Raw genomic sequence first — 19,857 nt, 5'->3', positions numbered from 1 at the left:
GTGCAGGGGGTAATGATGTTGGACGAGTTAGGAGTGAGGAACTGATACAGATATTTAACAAAGCCATAGAATTAGTTAGGAGCAAGGGAGGAATCCCGATCATATGTGGCATTCTTCCAAGAAAGAGCGTTAGGAATAATTGGTTGTCAAGGGCACTTGGTGTCAATTGCCGGCTGGAAAAATATTGCAAATCAAATGCAATATCTTTCATAGACAACTGGGAACACTTCTATGGAAGAAATGAAATGTATGCTCGTGATGGGGTGCATCTATCGAGGGCTGGGGTTGTTGCTGTTGCGAACTCGTTGGAACCAGTGGTTAGAGGCATTTATTTGGGTTTAAACTGTTAGTAGATAGTGGTATGGGAATTGATAGGGAGGAAGGAGGTAATAAAAGTATGTGTTTGTTGGAGAAACAAATTGGCAAAATAATCAGGGAAAGAGAAGGGCCTCAAAATAACAATTCACTTAGGGTATATTACACTAACAGTAGAAGTCTAAGAAACAAAATAAACGAGTTAAATGCTCTTGTCTGTACAGAAAAAATAGATATTATTGCACTTACCGAAACGTGGATGAATGTAGAAAATAGAGAACTATTAGCTGAATAACAAATAAATGGATTTAAACTATTTCACACAGATAGATATATTAGACAAGGAGGGAGAGTAGCCATATATGTTAGGGACAATATGAAATGTAGTCTCAAAGAGGGAATCAAAACTGAGCCAAACACAGAAACTATTTGAATAGAATTAAACAAAAAAGCAAATAATATTATAATAGGAGTTATATATAGGCCACCAAATTTAGACAGAATGGAAGCAAAGCATCTATGGGATGAAATATCTAGATCATCTAGATCTAACAGTATTTATGTCATGGGTGACTTTAATTTTAGTGGAATAAACTGGGTGAACAAAACAGGGAATAATGAAGCTGAAGATTTTCTAGAATTAATTGATGATTGCTTTCTTACGCAACATATTAAGGAACCAACGCAGGGAAATAATATTTTAGATTTAGTGATAACTAACAGGGAAACACAATTTAAGGACATGGAAATAGGGAGTGAGCTAGGGTACAGTGATCATAAAGAAATCAGATTTAGCATAGAATGGAGTAGATCTGTAGGAGAAAATTATGTTAAAGTGCCCGATTTTCGAAAAGCTGATTTCAATAGCCTAAGAAATTTTCTGGGTCAAATAGATTGGAATGTCTTGGGGATGGGGTGTGGGCTAGACGTGAACCCAGCGACAGGTGACGGAAGAGGGGATTTCGATGTGGATTCAAAATATAACCTATTTAAAAATATTCTAAGCAAAGCCCAGGAACGTAGTATACCATATAAATTGAATAGATCGAATACTAATGATCCAAAGTGGATAACAAAGGAGTTCAAGAACCTTATAGGTAAAAAGAGAGCGTGGTACAAAAGGATTAAGAATTGGGAAGTTAGTTTAGAACAGGAATTCGCACAACTGGTTAGAAATGTTAAAAAAGAGATAAGGAAAGCAAAAAGAAACTGCGAAGTTCGCATAGCAGGGCAAGCGAAGACAAATCCTAAAGGGTTTTTTCAGTTATATCGAACTAAGACTAGGGAAAGGATAGGTCCATTAAAAACTGAGACAGGTCAAATAACGGATAATGATGAGGAGACGAGTAGTATTCTTAATAAATATTTTATATCTATTTACTAAAGAGGAACTTAACAATATGCCTTCAGCCGAATAAATATATGTGGGTGGGGACGAGGACAGGTTGACTAGTTTAGCAGTTACCAGGGAGGATATAATTAAACAAATAGTAAAACTAAAACCAAACAAATCCCCAGGGCCGGATGAAGTATTTGCCAGAGTGCTTAAAGAATGCAAAGAGGAGCTTTCTGAGCCACTGTCTACTATATTTAATAAATCAATAGAGTTAGGTAGAGTGCCAGAGTCATGGAAGGTAGCTAATGTGGTACCAATTTTTAAGAAAGGAGATAGATCACTTGTGTCAAACTATTGGCCAATTAGCCTAACGTCTATTGTGGGAAAGTTACTTGAATCGATAATTGCAAATACAATTCGTCTTCATCTTGAAAAACATAAATTAATAAATGAGTCGCAACATGGTTTTACAAATGGCCGTTAATGTTTAACAAATTTGCTATCTTTTTATTCCAGCATAGTTGAGGCAGTTGATAGTGGTAAGGATTGTGATGTTGTGTACCTTGACTTTAGCAAAGCTTTTGATACAGTGCCACATGAAAGACTGATTAAAAAAATAGAGGCTCATGGTATTGGGGGTGCTATATTAAGTTGGATTAGGGCATGGCTATTCCAAAGGAAACAGAGAGTTAGTGTAAATGGGGTTAAGTCAGAGTGGGATAATGTTAGTGGAGTGCTTCAAGGCTCTGTCCTGGAACCTCTGTTGTTTATAATATATATAAATGATTTAGATTCGAGTTTGAGTAGCAACATTTGCAAATTTGCCAATGATTCAAAAATCGGTAGGGGAAATTAACACGGAAGAAGACTCACTATCACTTCAAGTTGATCTAAATAGGGTTTTGAAATGGTCAAAAGATTGGCAGATGCAGTTTAATGCTGATAAATGTAAAGTTCTGAGGCTAGGTAATGATGATAGAGTTACAAGATACGAGCTAGATGGTGTTGAGATTGCGAAGTCAGATTGCGAAAGGGATCTGGGAGTTATGATTAGTAAGAATTTAAAACAAAAGGATCAATGCATGAATGTTCGTAATAAGGCAAATAGGACACTGGGATTTATTAATCGAAGCGTTAGTAACAAGACACCTGGTGTGGTTCTTCAGCTATATCTTGCTCTGGTTAGGCCCCATTTAGATTATGCAGTTCAGTTTTGGTCGCCGTACTATAGAATGGATATAACTTCACTTGAACGTGTCCAGTGTAGGATGACTAAGTTAATTCCCCAAATTAGAAATCTTTCATATGAAGAAAGATTAACAAAGCTTAAATTGCATTCACTGGAAAGGCGAAGAGTAAGGGGTGCCATGATAGAGGTTTACAAGTGGATGAATGGACACAACAAAGGGGATATTAATAGGGTATTAAAAGTATCAATACAAGACAGAACACGAAACAATGGGAATAAATTGGATAAATTTAGATTTAGGAAAGACTTGGGTAAATATTGGTTCGGTAACAGGGTTGTTGATTTGTGGAACCAATTACCGCATAACGTGGTGGAGGTGGGGTCCCTCGATTGTTTCAAGCGCGGGTTGGACATATATATGAGTGGGATTGGGTGGTTATATATAGGAGCTGCTTCGTATGGGCCAATAGGCCTTCTACAGTTGCCTTTGTTCTTATGTTCTTATTTTCTGTCTGAATCTTTTATCGGAAAATTATGCGTGTCATGCTTTAACCCTCCAAGTGTGATTATGCTCATTTGTTGATCTTTTGTGCTCCCACACTTATTATTTACAATGATTATACTGTTGCCTGATTTTTTTGGGGGGAAGCCCCTTGTAACTCCCTGAAGCTACTATCACATACAGGGTGCCAACTACTAGGTTGCATCAGTTGCAGACCTTTATATAGCCTATCAGGAACCAAGAGCCAGAGCCTGGCATCATCACAGAGGTGCATGGAGCAGTGGCATTTATTTATTTATTACATCACCACCAGGAAAGGCACCCAGAAAGTCAGAGAAACAAAACAGACCACTGCTGGCTTTAGAAAAGACCAAAACCTTGAACTGATAAAAGAACTCCCACACTACAATGTAAAGAAATGATCAAAATGTTTTTAAACTAGTGCCAGCTCGTTCGCCTCATCTCCCCCACTTGTTTGGGGAAAGGGGGAGGCAGCTTGTGGTCAGCCAACACCACCACTCTCAGTTCTATGCTGATGTGTGTAATGTATGCATGGTTGCCTTTCTGCTGCTTGGCTTAGCCCATTTGGTATTTTATGGAAGCCAATTGCATTCCAGCTGTTTACGTTCGCTACTTCTAGCTTAATGTAGCCTGCTTGGGCTATAAGGAGCCCAGTGGGGTTACCAACTGTTTACTTTCATGGCTTTGGGTCTTTCAGTTCTGGCAACCCTGCTCTGAGGCTGTTTATATGCATTTGCGTAGCGTGAGCCAGGCATTTAGTGTACTAGGAGCTGCACGAGCTCAAGATTCTCTTCCCTGTGCGCTCTTTTTGTACTGCCCTTGCTCAGTCAGGGATTACTGCCCTGGGGCATTTGGAATACACTTCCTTTAGCAGGCCTCCTTGCTGGGGGAGGGTCGTCCTTGCCCTTAATGTAAGCCAGTGTGGGGTGCACTGGGAATTGTGTGACCAGGTATTACATTAGCACACAGGCACACCAACATTTCTTCCCCGTTGCCCGTTCTCCATGGCTTGGTTTCGGGGGCTAGGGTCTTTTCTGTGTGGAAGCCCCTTCGGCACTTCAGATCTATCCGGGCTGATATGAATGTGTTAGACCCTGGCAATCAGTCAAGCAAATGGTGTTCCTTGGCCTAACGGGGACTGTGGGCCAGAACCTGGCCACCTCAGAGAGTCACAAGGAGCAATGGTCTATAGAAATCCCCTGTGGTTGGAAGCATTCTATGTCTGCCATCGACCGGCTCAGGCACCCAGAAAGGTAGGCTCTTCAAAACAAATCCTATCTGGTTAAATTTTTTTTACTGAAAGCTGAACTGTTGTACAGAACTCCCTCCAAACGAAAAATGGACAAACGAGCATGACGTCACAATCGTCACCGTGCTGATGTTTGCGCAACACCCCTCTCCTTGGGAGGTTATCTTGAGGTTATCTTGAGATGATTTCGGGGCTTTTTAGTGTCCTCGCGGCCCGGTCCTCGACCAGGCCTCCACCCCCAGGAAGCAGCCCGTGACAGCTGGCTAACACCCAGGTACCTATTTTACTGCTTAGGTAACAGGGGCATAGGGTGAAAGAAACTCTGCCCAATGTTTCTCGCCAGCGCCTGGGATCGAACCCAGGACCACAGGATCACAAGTCCAGCGTGCTGTCCGCTCGGCTGACCGGCTCCCTAACCGGGAGGGGGAAGGGGAGTCCCGGACCTCCATGACAGCTATCCATCCCCCAGTTCTATGGCTGATGGGATTCTTGGCAGTCGTGCGACTCTGGCTCCGAATCTTTCAGTGCTGTACCTGGTGGTACGGTCCTGTTCAGTGATGGTGCACGAGCCAGAAGTAATTTCACTAGTACTCGGGCTGCATGCGCCTAGGGTTTTCTTCCCTAGGTGCCCTGTAAAGTACTTCCCTTTGGGTCTTGGGGGGAAGTACTTTACAGGGTACTTTACAGTACTTTCCTTCCACAACTCTCTTTGGGGCTACCTCCGCTGTGGTCTTTTGCTGCCCGATGATTGCCCGCCCTTGGAAGTCAGCTGGGGTGTTTCATGCACCACTCTTTGTCTCTGAGTAGGAGGTAGCTTTTGTCACTGGAAGGGGCGTAAGGTACTACGCAGCTTGTTTTTTTTACCTTATTACAGCTGCTGGCTCTATACCGCCTGGGTCGTTGTGCTCTTGTGGGGTTTTACTTTGATTTTTTTTTTCTTGCCAGGTGGGGGGTCTGCTCCTTGGTGTTCGTACCTATTATATATATCTTGGTGGTCCTCCACTAGGTCCCCGTGAGTGTACACGTCCCGGGGGTTCAGCACTTAGATTGGTAGTTTGGGCACTGATTAGCAGCACCTTTCCTGGGCTTCCCTGAGCAGAGCATCTCGGGTCACAGGAAATCCCCACAGGGCTCAGTGGTCCGATGGATGCGTCCCCTGGAATCCGGACATAGTTCGGGTCCTAGGGTCCCTGTTAGTCGCTTCGACTTTCGTTTCATCCACAATTCCCTAGTCTGCTGTTGTTTCCCTACTGCTGTTCGTCCTGTTCTTTCCCTCCTGTTTCCAGCTCCAAAGTGTTTGAGGATTTTGGAGTCGGGGGAGGGTTTAGTTGGTGGTGAGACTTGGGCAGTTTCGGGGGATGCCTCATCCGGTGTGACGACGAAGGCATTCGAGTCTGTTCCTCTAGCCGGTGCTTCTGGGTTTGACCAGTGGGCGTCCTTCATTCCAGCTTTTCCGGCGGCCTCTGCCTTTTCTTTTGAGGCAGAGGGTTTGGAGGATGGCTCGGCCCTGGGTCCTGGTGTGGAGGTTCCTGGGGCAGGGTAGGAGTTAACTTGGGGGGCTTGGGTGCCATTTGACTCCTAGTGGGTTTTGGATCCCACTGAGAGGGGCTTGTTGTTGCAGGGGGAGGGGTTTTCGTATCCCTCCTCCATGTACAAGTTTGATATACCTGCATGATACCTGCTTGATGGGGTTCTGGGAGTTCTACTCCCCGAGCCCGGCCTGAGGCCAGGCTTGACTTATGAGAGTGGTCCACCAGGCTGTTGCTTGGAGCGGCCGCAGGCCCATATATCCACCACAGCTAGGTTGGTCCGGCACTCCTTGAAGAAAACTATCTAGTTTTCTCTTGAAGATGTCCACGGTTGTTCCCGCAATATTTCTTGTGCTCGCTGGGAGGATGTTGAACAACCGCAGACCTCTGATGTTTATACAGTGTTCTCTGATTGTGCCTATGGCACCCCTGCTCTTTATTGGTTCTATTCTGCATTTTCTTCCATATTGTTCACTCCAGTATGTTTATATTTTACTCTGTAGATTTGGGACCTGGCCCTCCAGTATTTTCCACGTGTATATTATTTGATATTTCACTCGTCTTCTTTCTAGCGAGTACATTTATAGAGCTTTGAGTCAATCCCAATAATTTAGGTGCTTTATCGCGTCTGCGTACATTGTATACGTTCTCTGTATTCCCTCTATTTCAGCAATCTCTCATACTCTAATGGGGGAAGTGAGTACTGAGCAGTACTCAAGACGGGACAGTATAAGTGACTTGAAGAGTACAACCATTGTGATGGGATCCCTGGATTTGAAAGTTCTCGTAACCCATCCTATCATTTTCCTGGCTGATGCAATATTTGCTTGGTTATGCTCCCTAAACATTAGGTCATCAGACATCATTATTCCCAAATCCTTTACATGTTGCTTTCCTACTATGGGCAAATTAGATTGTGTTTTGTACCCTGTATTATGTTTAAGGCCCTCATTTCTGGGGGGAGCCCCGTCGGCTCCCCGGAGCTATCCCAGGCTGATATGCTAATGTCAGACTTTGGCATCAGTCATGTGTATGGAGTTCTTAGGCCTGCCGGGGACCACGGCCAGAACCGGGCCCCCTCAGAGAGGCAAGGGGAGCAATGGCCTATAGAAGCCCCCGTGTAGTTGGAAGCATTCTATGTCTGCCATCGACCGGAACAGGCACCCAGAAAGGTAAGCGCCCCAAAACAAACCCCTATTCTGGTTAAAATTGCTACCAAAAACCGAACTAGTGGATAGAACTCCCCAACCGAAAACAAGCAAACTAGTGTGACGTCACACACTGCCGCGCCGCTGTCTGCGCAGCTCCCCCCTCCCCGGGAGGGGGAAGGGGGAGCCCCAGACCCCCCACGCCGGCTACCCACACCTCAGTTCTTGAGGCTGATGCTATAGGCGATGGTCGTGTGCTCTGGCTCCGGTGTCGCTACTGCACTGTGCTTTGCGTGTGGTGTTAGTTTTGTGGGTGCGAGAGCCAGGAGTTATCTTCAGTACTCGGGCTGCATGCGCCTAGGGCTGCCTTCCCTAGGTGCCCTGTAAGTACTGCCCTTGGGGCTTGGGGCCACCTTCCACAGGCTCCTCGGGGTCTGCCTCTGTTGGTCCGTTTTACCTTTCGGTTTTTCGGCCGCCTGTTGGGCTCTTGGGTGTTCTGTTCTCCCTTGTTACCGCAGGTAAGAGGCAGTTTGCACTGGTAGGGGCGCAGGGTGCTGCTCAGCTTGTATTTCCCGACATTGCGGCCGGCTCTGTTCCTTGGGGTTTGCTGTCCTCTTGCGGGGTTTTGTTTTTCTTTTTGTTTTTGCCTGGTGGGGGGGTTCTGTCATTTTTTTCAGTTTGTTTTTGCCCTTCCACTGTTCTCCTCGGTGGCGCCCCCTGCTAGGCCCCCGTGAGTGTACACATCCCTGGGGTTCAGCTTTAGAAGTTTGCTTGGTAGTTTTGGGTGCCGGTTTGCAGCACCCTGCCTGGGACTACCTGAGCGCGAGTCCTCTTAAAGTAAACGCTCAGGACCCTGGGAATCCCCTAGGGGGCGCGTGGGTCCGATGGATGTGACCCTAGAGTCCCCACTCGCTGTGTGCGTGTTTGAGGGTTGCTCGGTCCCCTTGTCTCAGGGTGACCCTCATTGTTTTTGCCTCTGCCACGCTGCCTGTTGGGTCGGTGATACTTTCGACCCTGAGTCCTGTGAGTGTTGCTGCTTGCTTGTGACTCAATTTACCCAATCCTCTGATGATTCCATTCGGATACAGGCGGCACGTGTGTTGCAGTCTAGGTTTCGTCTGTTGTAACGCACTCGGTTGGTTGCTTCCCCGGATGCCCCGGGGCTGCCCCGCTTTGCTTTTCGAGACCCGGACTTGGGGGTGGGGGTCGCTTCGATCCTGGTTCAGTCCGCACCTCCTCGTCCTTCCCCTTCTGTTCGTTCTGGTCCCCCGCCCCTGCTTCCGGCCCCAAAGCGTCTGAGAGTTTCGGGGTCGGAGCAGGGGTTACTTGGTCTCGAGACTCGGTCAGCTTCGGGGGTTGCCCCTTCCGGGGGGGGGGGCGGCAGAGGCATTCGAGTCTTGTCTCCCGGCCGAAGCTTCTGGGTCTGACCAGTGGGCCCCCCTTCCTCCAGCTTTTCCGGCTGCTCCGTCCTTGTCTTGTGGGGTCGGGGCTTGGGGAGAGGACTCGGCCTCGGGTCCTGTGGTGACGGACCTCGAGGCTGGGGAGGGGCTGACTTGGGGGCCTTGGGCCCCGCTGGACCCCGCCTGGGTTTTTTTTCCCACTGAGCGGGGCTTATTGTTACAAGGAGTGGGGTTTTCTTTCCCCCCCCCCCCTCTGCGTATGAGTTGGATTTGGTGTCAGCCCCTCCCCGGGTTCGGTTCCGTGTTCCCCCGGGTACGTCGGTTCCGTCCTTCCGGAGGTTTTCGGCTTATCGCATCCAACCTGGTGTGGTGCGAGCGACCTTTGCAGCTTACCTCGTGCGTGACCCGGATTATGCCTCGGACATGGATCCGTCCACGTTCAGGTTAGGGACTTCATTCCCTTTCTGGCTCCGTTACGAGGTTCCGGAGTCGTCCTGGCTAGCAGACTGCCCCTTGTTTGGTCTGGATTCCTGGCATTCCTTCTGTCGTTCCTGCACGCTGGAGTGGCGGGAAGCTTCCACGGTGCTTCAGGTTTTCCTGGGGGGCGAACTTGAGTACCTGAATGAGTGCTTGTTTGCCCCTGCCCTTCCCCGCGATGTGGGCGTTATTCAGCTCCATGTGCAGGTTCCCTCCCTTTCGGCGGTGCTCGTTGCGGAGGACTTGCGCGCCCGGGGCCTTTTGTGTTCGGCCTTGCGGTTCTTTTCCCTCCTGGAGCTGTCTTCGGATTGGCTCGTGGAGGATGTGGGGACGCTTGGGTCCGTCCCGGGGTCCGGCACCTTGTCCTCGGCTGCGCGTTCGTCGGCTGCCTTGTTGAAGCTGTTCACGCCGATTTTGCGGGATGCGGATTCCCTGTTCTATGCTTCCCGTCTCGCGTGTCGGCAGGCGGTGCTGGGTTCCTCCGTGGAATCTGCTTGGGCTCTGGCTCTTTGGCGTTCTTCACCTTTTTGTCCTCTCCTGTTTGGGGAGTCGGCCGTGGCGCAGTTTATTCAGGCTGCGTCTGCGGCTTGTCGTCCGATGTCGGACTTGTTAGTTTTCCGGGGGTCCCGGGGTGGGTCTTCCCGGAAAGGTCGTGCCAGGGCTCGGGGTTCCTCTCGTCGTGGTAGGCCTCTGGTGTCAGGTTTGGGGTTGGCTCCTCCTGCGGACCCTCCCTGGTCTGGTCGGCGCGGTGTTCGCGCTGTGCGGGGTTCTGGGTCTCGTAAGGGTCGCCGGCCCTTTCGCTGTTTGCCCCCTTGACGGGGCGATGAAGGGGCGGCTTGCGCTGTTCGCCCGCGCCTGGTCCCACGATTCGTGGGCCTTTTGGGTCGTGTCTCTCGGCCTGCGGTGGCGTTGGGTGGCCCCTCCCCCCTTTGGGGGGTCGGGGCTGGCAGGGCAGGTTTCTTCCCTGCACTCTGTCGAGTCGTCTTGGAGTGGGTATGCTTGGGCGTCGTCGAAATGACGTCGTCCCTCAGATGGGTTTCCCGTTTGTTTCTGGTTCCGAAACCGTCCTGCGGTTGGACCTGCGGTTCATTCTGGACTTGTCCCGTCTGAACCCCTGGGTTCATTGCCCCTCCTTTCGGATGACTACGCTGTCTCAGGTTCGGCTCCTCTTGGAGCCGGGAGCTTGGATGGTGTCCCTGGACCTCCGGGACGCTTATTGGCATGTCCCGATTCATCCGCGGTTCAGGGACTGGCTCGGTTTTGTTGTGGGGTGTCTGAGTTACCGCTTTCGTTGTCTCGCGTTCGGGTTGAACCTGGCGCCTCGCGTGTTCACGCGCCTTACACGGGTTGTGGTGGCTCGTTTGCGTCTCCTAGGTGTTCGGGTGTTGGCCTACCTCGACGACTGGCTGGTTTGGGCTCCCAGCCAGTCAGCTTGCTTGCTAGCCAGGGATTTGGTTCTTTCCCAGCTCGCCGAGTTCGGGTTCTTGGTGAACTGGAGGAAGTCCCATCTGGTTCCCTCTCAGGTTCGGACTTGGCTGGGTCTCGTGTGGGACTCTCGAACCGCCTCCTTGTCTCTCCCTCCGGAGTCTCTCCTGCGGCTGCGGTCCCGCCTTCGTCTGTTTCTGGAGGGCCCTTGGGTCACCCGGCGGTTGCTCGAGGGGCTGTGCGGGAGCCTGAACTTCGCGATGGTGGTCTACCCGCCGGGTCGGGTTTGGCTTCGACGGCTGTTCTGGTTCCTTCGGGGTTCCCCCTTCCGCCTCTCTCGCGATCGCAGAGTTCGACCCTCGGGAGACTTGCGTCGGTTGCTGCGTCACCGGCTTCCTCTTCGGGTTTTTCGGGGTTCTGTGCCTTGGCGCCTACCCGAGCCCTCGCTCGATGTGTACACGGATGCGTCGTCTCTCGGCTGGGGTTTTGTGACCAGTGCTCACCAGGCCGGCCAGGGGCGTTGGGATCCGTCCTTCCGTCGAGCTCACAGCACGGTGCGGGAGTTCGCGGCAGTGTGGTTTGCTCTGGGGAGGATTCGGGTGGCCCGCGGATCGACGATTCGGCTCCATTCGGACTGCTCTCCGGTGGTTCATTGCCTGAACCGCGGGGGTTCGATGCGGTCCTTGTCTCTTTGGGGTTGGTCGCTTCGGGTGACTCGTCTGCTGAGTTCTCGGGGTTTGGCTCTCCTGGCGGTTCACGTACGGGGCGTGTCCAACGTCTTGGCCGACGCCCTTTCTCGCTTCGTTCCCCTCTCTACGGAGTGGACGGTCGACGACAAGTCCTTCCGTTGGCTTTGCCAGACGTTCGGGCGCCCCGAAGTGGACCTCTTCGCGTCGGCGTGGTCGCGGCGTCTTCCCGTTTATGCGGCGCCCTTCCCCGATTGCGAGGCCGTCGGGGTCGATGCCTTTCGGCTAGACTGGTCGAGATGGGGGTTCCTGTACCTCTTTTCCCCGGTTCGGCTGTTGCTCCAGGTCCTGACTCGCTTAGAGACTTACCGGGGGAGAGTTGTCCTTCTGGCCCCTTGGTGGCCGGCCCAGCCTTGGTTTCAGGCGCTGGTTGCTCGGTGTCCGAACCCGAGGGTTTTCCCGCGGCTCCGCCTCTTTCAGCAGATCGGGCCGGTACGTCACGTGGCTGGTTCGATCTTCTCCTCGAGTCTTCGCGTATGGTTTTTTTGACTCGAGTCTATCATCATCTCTATGGTGACCAGGTGGCCTCCTTGTTGGTGTCCCACCTGAGGGCTTCTTCTCGGCGGCAGTATGAAGTTTCCTGGCGGTCCTTCCGTTTCTTTTTGCGTCTTCGTCGTGTTAGCTCCTTGTCTGTTCGGGTGGTCTTGTCCTTCCTCTCGTGGTTGTTTCAGGACCATCATCTTATGCCTAACACTGTCGCTTCGTATCGTGCGGCGCTGGCGGAGCCGCTTCAGCTTGCTTTCGGTATCGATGTTACGTCTGCGCCGTTTCGCAAGCTGTCTCGTGCATTGTTTCACCTCCAGCCTGCTCATGCGCCGCCTGAGCCGTCCTGGTCTTTGGACAGAGTGCTCGCTTTCCTTTCATCTCCTCGTTTCGTTGTGGCCCCTTCGGTCCAGGATTGTTTTTCCAAGGCACTTTTCTTGTTGGCTTTGGCCTCTGGGGGTCGGGTAGGGGAGCTTCATGCTCTCCTCCGGCGCAGGGGTTTCTGCTCTTTTGGTCGTGGTGATTGTTTTGTTCGTTTGCAGCCGTCTCCTTCTTTTCTGGCGAAGAATGAGACTGCTGCGTTCCGGAGGGGTCCATGGGTGGTTGATGCTTGGTTGGTCAGGCTGGGGGTGCATCATGTTTTGTGTCCGTTTGCGGCGCTTCGCCGTTATTTGCGCGCCACAGCTTCTGTGTCCGGGGACGCGCTGTGGGTTGATCCGGTTTCCCTTCTTCCCTGTTCGCGGGTTCGGGTCTCTCAGGTCGTCCGCAGGGTTATTAGATCCAGCCAGCCTGCGGTCTATCCCTGTGCCCATGACGTTCGTAAGTTCGCGGCTCTTGCTGCTGTCTTTGGGAATATGTCTTGGTCTGATATTCGGGCACGGGGATTTTGGCGGTCGAACAGGGTCCTGGCTGCTCGTTACCTTGTGAATGTCCCTGGGCCTCGTCGGGCCTGTGTTGCTTTGGGTCGGCGGTTGCAGCCAGTTGTCTCGGCTTCGAGTTGAGGAGTGAGCGACGACCGCCTCCCGGGTAAGTCCCTCTTTTTCTGTCTGTGGGTAGTTAGCTCCGGGGAGCCGACGGGGCTCCCCCCCAGAAAACCAGCATTGAATGTAATGAAACGCCATTTTCTGGGTGAGTCTCGGAGGCTCCCCGGCATCCCTCCCTCCCTCCGGTCGGCGGTTTTTCGCGTTTTTGACATCCAGCCTCAAGAACTGAGGTGTGGGTAGCCGGCGCGGGGGGTCTGGGGCTCCCCCTTCCCCCTCCCGGGGAGGGGGGAGCTGCGCAGACAGCGGCGCGGCAGTGTGTGACGTCACACTAGTTTGCTTGTTTTCGGTTGGGGAGTTCTATCCACTAGTTCGGTTTTTGGTAGCAATTTTAACCAGAATAGGGGTTTGTTTTGGGGCGCTTACCTTTCTGGGTGCCTGTTCCGGTCGATGGCAGACATAGAATGCTTCCAACTACACGGGGGCTTCTATAGGCCATTGCTCCCCTTGCCTCTCTGAGGGGGCCCGGTTCTGGCCGTGGTCCCCGGTAGGCCTAAGAACTCCATACACATGACTGATGCCAAAGTCTGACATTAGCATATCAGCCTGGGATAGCTCCGGGGAGCCTCCGGGACTCAGCCAGAAAATGGCGTTTCATTACATTCAACGCTGGTTTTTTACCATACAGTACCTGAGTACCTGGAATTTATCACTGTTAAACATCATGTTATCCTCTGCTGCCCAGTCGAAAACTTTATTAATATCTGCTTGTAGTTTTTCAATGTTTTCAGCTGAGGTAATTTTCATGCTGATTATTGTGTCATCTGCAAAGGATGTTACGAAGTTGTGCCTTGTATTTGAGTCTTTATCTGATATGAGAATAAGGAAAAGCAGTGGTGCAGGGACTGCATCTTCAGATACAGAGCTTTTAATTGCACTTGGACTCGATTTTATATACTGTAGTTGACTGTTATTCTTTGTGTTCTGTTCGACAGAAAACTGAGAATCCAGCGTCCTACTTTACCAGTTATTCTTACTGACCTCATTTTGTGTGCTATTACTCCATGGTCACATTTATCGAATGCCTTTGCGAAATCTGTGTACCTTACTTTGAGGTTACCTTGAGGTGCTTCCGGGGCTTAGCGACCCCGCGGCCCGGTCGTTGACCAGGCCTCCTGGTTGCTGGATTGGTCAACCAGGCTGTTGGACGTGGCTGCTCGCAGCCTGACGTACTAATCACAGCCTGGTTGATCACGTAGGATCAACCAGGTGTATTCCAGATCTGCATTCTGTTTTTCTTCTAATGCCTCTGTGATTTTGTCGTAGTGGTCAAGTAACTGTGAGAGGCATGATCTTCCCGCTCTAAATCCATGTTGGCCTGGATTGTGGAGGTCATTGGTTTCCATGAAACTAGTGACCTGACTCCTGATCACTCTCTCAAATACTTTTATTATGTGGGACGTTAGTGCAACTGGTCTTTAATTCTTTGGCAATGCTTTGCTCCCTCCCTCCCTTGTGTAGAGGGGCTATGTCTGCTGCCTTAAGCGCATCTGGTATCTCTCTTTTCCCCCTCCCCCTCCCGTGTCCAAGCTCTTTCTCCACACTATACTAAGAGCCCGTGCTCAGTATGCTACCACGTGGGACAGCAGTCAGCTGATCACTCAGGCCAGACTTGGAGGCGTCTCACTCATCACGCCCGACACTCCCTTAGAGGTTGGCTGTCTTTCTAACCCCCCTAATACATCCCCCTCACCTCTGACACCCCCCATTTATTATGAATTCTTAATTTTTGGCTATGAAATCAGATAGAATGGTATTACAAACAACTGAAATAGTAACATTTTCTCAGCTAATTTGTTGAAAAAGCTGACACTGAGTGAAACATCTAGGCGGCAGCAGCCGGCGCCAGCCATGTGCTGCCAATTATTGTAGCTGAGATCTCACCACCACTGACACCACCTCCTCCCCCCCCCCCCCCCCCCGATAACAGTTACCATTACTGACACCACCTGCCTCCCCTGACAACAATTTCCACCACTGACACCACCAGTCGTTTCTGACTGCTTCCACCACCGACACCACCACCAATCCTTTGTGATAACACTTCCACCACTGACACCACCAGTTCTTTCTGAAAACAACTTCTACCACTGACACCATCAGTATTTTCTGACAACTTCCACCACTGACACCAGTCTTTTCTGACAACTTTCAACACTAATTCCACCTGCCTCCATTGAGAATAACTTCCATCAACTGCCCCCTGACACTAAACCCAAACTACTGACACCACTTGCCCCCTGGCACCAATCCTCACCAATGATACCACCTGCCTCCCCTGACACAATTTTATCATCCTTCAACCATTTCTCCCTGGAAACAATGAGTAAATAAAATAAAACACTGTACAGCTTTTTACACTTTGGTGAATCATCGTTGATGACAGCCACCTCCAACGCTCGGTCTCATCACCACTTGAACAAACAATACTTGCTTAATTGAACATCTGTATGTTCCACTGAACATTTAGTACTGAATTCAATTTGTTCAGATCATCTGGGAATTCGATAGAGCGGGGTTTGTTAGAGCAAGGATGCACTGTACCTCTTCCCACAGGTTCGGTTGTTGCTCCAGGTCCTGGCTCGCTTGGACACTTTACTGGTTCTCCCTTTTGGCCCCTTGGTGGTCAGCCCAGCCTTGGTTTTAGGCTCTTCGTCGGTTTACTTCATTTTCTGTTCGGGTTGTTTTGTCCTGTTTGGGTTATTCAGTTCAACCAGCCTGTGGTCTATCCCCGTGCCCACGACATTCGTAAGTTTGCTGTGCTGGCTGCCGTCTTCGGTAACATGTCTTGGGCTGACATTTGGTGGAGAGGTTTTTGAAAGTTGAACAGGGTCCTGGCTGCTCGCTACCTTGTCAATGTTCCTGGGCGTCGCTGGGCCTATGTCGCGTTGCGTCAGCAGTTGCAGCCAGTTGTCTCGACTTCGAGATGAGGAGCGAGTGCCAACCGCTCTCGCTAAGTCCCTCTTGTTTTTGTCTTTGAGTAAGTAGCTCTGGGTAGCCGAAAGGCCTCCCTCCTGAAAACTAGCATTGAATGTAATGAAAGGCCATTTTCTGGGTGAGACCCAGAGGCTCCCCGGTAACCCTTTTTCCCTCCCTCCCTCCCTCCCTCCAGTCGGTGTTTTTCTGGGGGGAGCCCCTACGGCTCCCCGGAGCTATCCATGGCTGATATGGATACCCTAACTATTTTGCATCACTCGATGTGGGTGGAATTGTAGACCTACCGGGGACCACGAGCCAGAACCTTGGCCCCCTCAGAGAGGCACGGGAGCAATGGCCCATAGAAATGCACATGTGATTTGGAGCATTCTATATCTGCCATCGACCGGGAGAGGCACCCAGAAAGGTAAGCGCCACAAAACAAACCCCTATTCTGGTTAACAACAAAAATCGACAAACAAGTAGACAGAACTCCCCCAGGAAAACGAACTAACAAGCATGACGTCACACGAGCCGCGCTGCATGTCTGCGCAGCTCCCCTCTCCCCGGGAGGGGGAAGGGGGAGCCCCAGACCCCCGCGCCGGCGATCCCCGCCTCAGTTCCTCGGCTGATGGGATAATGCACGGTCGTGTAGCTCCAGCTCCGGTCTTGTCTCAGGGCTGTGACTTGTTTGCAGTGCTGCTCTTACGGTGGTCGTGTGAGCTAGGAGTAGTATTCTCAGGTACTCAGGCTGCATGTGCTTAGGGTCACCTTCCCTGAGTGCCCTGTAAGTACTGCCCTCGGGGCTTGGGGTTGCCTTCCACAAGTCACCTTGGGTCTACCTCAGTTGGCTTTTCGCTGCTTGGTATTTGGCCGCCCCGAGTGTATGGGGGTTTTACTCCCTTGTTTACCTTGGGGTAAGTGGTAGTTATAGCACTGGTGGGGCGCAGGGTACTGCGTAGCTAGTTTTCACCTATGACAGCGGCCTGCTCTGTTCCCTCTGGGTACGTTGTCCACTTGTGTGGTTTTTCTTTTATATTTGTTTTTGCCTGGTAGGGGGGTCTGCCTTGTGTCCCCCCCCCCCCTTATATTAGAATCGTTTGTGTGGTGGCACCCCCTGCTTCGCCCTCACGGGTGGACACGTCCAGTGGGTTCAGCTTTAGCAGTTTGCTTGGTAGTTTGGGGCGCCGGTTAGCAGTGCCCTGCCTGGGATAACCCTTAGCAGACCCAATCTAGGGGCCCTGGGAAACCCCCCGGGGGCTCTCGGGTCCGATAGTGGAGACCCTTGCATCCCCTCTCGCTTTGTGCGAGTTGAGGGTTGCTCTGTCCCTTTGTCTCAGGGTGACTCTCCTTGTTTTTGCCTCCGTCATGCTGCCTGTTGGGTCGGTGACACATTCGACCCTGAGTCCTGCGAGCTTTGTTGCTTGTTCGTGACTGCATTCACCCAGTCTGCTGATGAATTCCTGTGGGTGCAGGCAGCTCGCGAATTGCAGGGTAGGATGTTGCAACGCGCTCAGGTTTGTCGCTTCCCCGGACGCCCCAATGCTGCCCCGCTTGTGTCGGGACCCAGACTTGGGGGTTTTGGTCGCTTTGGCCTTGGTTCTTTAATGCCCCCCCTTGTTTTTCCCCCTCCTGCTTCCAGCCCCTACGCATCTGCAGGCTTGGGGGTCGGGGCGGGGTTTGAGGTTCTGAGACTTAGGCAGTTTCGGGGGTTGCCCCGTCCGGGGTAGCTGCGGAGGCATTCGAGTCTGTTCCTCTGGCCGATGCTCCGGGGTCTGACCAGTGGGCCCCTTCTCTTCCAGCTCTCTCAGCTGCCCCGGCTTTTTCTTGTGGGGCCAGGGCTTTGGAGGTCAACTCGGCCCCGGGGCCTGGTGTAGAGGCTCCTGGGGTTGGGGAGGAGCAGCCTTGGGGGCCTTTGGGCTCCATTGTGCCCCGCCTGGATTTCCGTCCTTCTGAGCGGGGCTTCTGTTGCGAGGAGTGGGGTCTCTTTCCCCCCTCTGGGTACGATTTGGGCTTGGGTTCTGCTCCTCCCCGGGTTCGGTTCCGTGTCCCTGTGGTTTCTTCGGTTCCGTCTTCCAGAGGTTTTCGGCTAACCGCATCTCTTCGCCTGCGGTGCGGTTGGCCTTTGCGGCTTATCTCCTGCGTGTCCCGGAGTTTGCCTCCATACTGGTTCCTTCTGTTCTGGACAGGTTGGGCTCCTTGTAGCTGTTTGGGCTCCTTGTAGCTGTAGGGCTCCTTGTAGCCATTTGGGCTCCTTGTAGCCGTTTGGGCTCCTTGTAGCCGTTTGGGCTCCTTGTAGCCGTTTGGGCTCCTTGTAGCCATTTGGGCTCCTTGTAGCCGTTTGGGCTCCTTGTAACCGTTTGGGCTCCTTTGTAGCCGTTTGCGCTCTTTGTCGCCATTTGGGCTCCTTATCGCCGTTTTGGGCTCCTTGTAGCCGTTTTGGGCTCCTTGTAGTCGTTTTGGGTTCCTTGTAGCCGTTTGGGCTACTGTCGCCAGTTGGGCTGCTTGTCGCCTTGTTGGGCTACTTCTCGCCTTGTTGGACTACTTCTCGCCTTGTTGGGCTACTTTTCTTTCGCGTCCTACGCATGCGCCGTGCGAGTTTGTTTTGGTTCCGGGCGGTGTGCACACATGTTCTGCATCCATTTTCTATCGGGGGGGCTTCGCCTCTCGCTCTTTTCTTAATCCAATCCGTGCCCCGTTGCTTTGGGGGTGTTCTGGGGTGCCGAAGTGGGGAAATGGTGTGTAGAGGGGCCTCGTAGCCTGGTGGATAGCGCGCAGGACTCGTAATTCTGTGGCGCGGGTTCGATTCTCGCATGAGGCAGAAACAAATGGGCAAAGTTTCTTTCACCCTGAATGCCCCTGTTACCTAGCACTAAATAGGTACCTGGGAGTTAGTCAGCTGTCACGGGCTGCTTCCTGGGGGTGGAGGCCTGGTCGAGGACCGGGCCGCGGGGACACTAAAGCCCCGAAATCATCTTCAGATAACCTCAAGATAAGTCACGAGGTTTTTCCCTGCATTCTAGGGTGGGGAGCCTCCTTCGCCACTCCCCTCCTCTCCAGCATGGGCGCCCTGGCCTCATCCGGCGGCTACGAACTCGAAAGCTTGCGTCATGGCCCTTCAGCGCCTATGTTCTGCAGGTGAGTTGGTGCGGTTTGGCGTCTCCTTCGTCCTGACACTGTTTTTTTTTTTTTTTTTTGAAGTAGCAATGGGTGTACATACGTACTTGAGAACGTGGACCGTATCACCCGAGGTGCCTACTGCAGGGCTATTAGCCCATATTGGGCAGCTCTTGTTATCTCCACCTGATTCCTTCCTCGGTTCACGGGTGTCTGCGGGTGTCCTCTTGGCCCTTCCGAGGCGGCTCCTGCCCGTACTCCTCCTGCCCCTCTCCTATGCTTGTCTAACCTTGCTTGAGTTCGGGGCCCCGACTCCACCTGGTTCCGCAACGCACCGGTGGGGGTGCCCGTTCGGTGCTACGTTTTTCTGTGTCGAGGGTGTTTTGTGCTCGCCTCCTTGTGCTTGCAGGATTGGGTTCTGGCTCTTTGGTTCCGCCTCTCCCCTGTCGTTTGCCTGTCGAGTCGAGCGGATTCTGTGCTTCATGGGCGCTCTCATCTCTGCTCTTGGGGCTGTGTATGGGGTCAGCCCAAGTTGGGCTGCCTAATGTGTTCCTTCGATTGCCTGTTACACTGTGCACATTTCTTCTACCGTCCCAGTGGCTCAGTTGGGTGCTCGGTTTCCGCCTGTGTCCCCTTGTGTGCCACTCGTGTACGATTTATCTATCTTCTCTGTCGCTTCCTCGGGGAGTGCGGTGACATTTTGCTGCGGTTTTGGTACTGCAGCTGCGTGTCGGGGTTGGTTGTGACATTATGTTTGGCCCTTCCGTGCTCCCTCTGAGGCCCTCCTTCCTTGCAGGTCTTGCTGTGCTGTGCCTGGTTTTTCCATGTTCCTTGGATTCTCTGTCTTGTCCTCGCCTCGTTGTGCTGGCTGGGAATGAGCTTTGGTCTTCGTCTCGCCCCTCGCCAATCCTCCGGTTTCGGTTCAAGTTCCAGAGCCTAGTGGGCTCCCTTCCTTAGTGTTTTT

The 19,857-nt window shown here is 51.9% G+C and overlaps 1 protein-coding gene across 3 annotated transcripts in view; it reads left to right on the top strand.

Annotated features, from left to right (window-relative positions):
• Positions 1-19,857, top strand: part of PNPase (polyribonucleotide nucleotidyltransferase 1) — a 343,937-nt gene that overhangs the window by 181,442 nt on the left and 142,638 nt on the right. The gene's annotated exons all lie outside the window — the stretch shown is intronic.

This window comes from Procambarus clarkii, chromosome 91 (assembly GCF_040958095.1).
Source record: "Procambarus clarkii isolate CNS0578487 chromosome 91, FALCON_Pclarkii_2.0, whole genome shotgun sequence".
Taxonomy (NCBI): domain Eukaryota; kingdom Metazoa; phylum Arthropoda; class Malacostraca; order Decapoda; family Cambaridae; genus Procambarus; species Procambarus clarkii.
The sequence above is the reverse complement of the archived record's forward strand: the minus strand, read 5'-3'. Positions and strand labels throughout refer to the sequence as shown.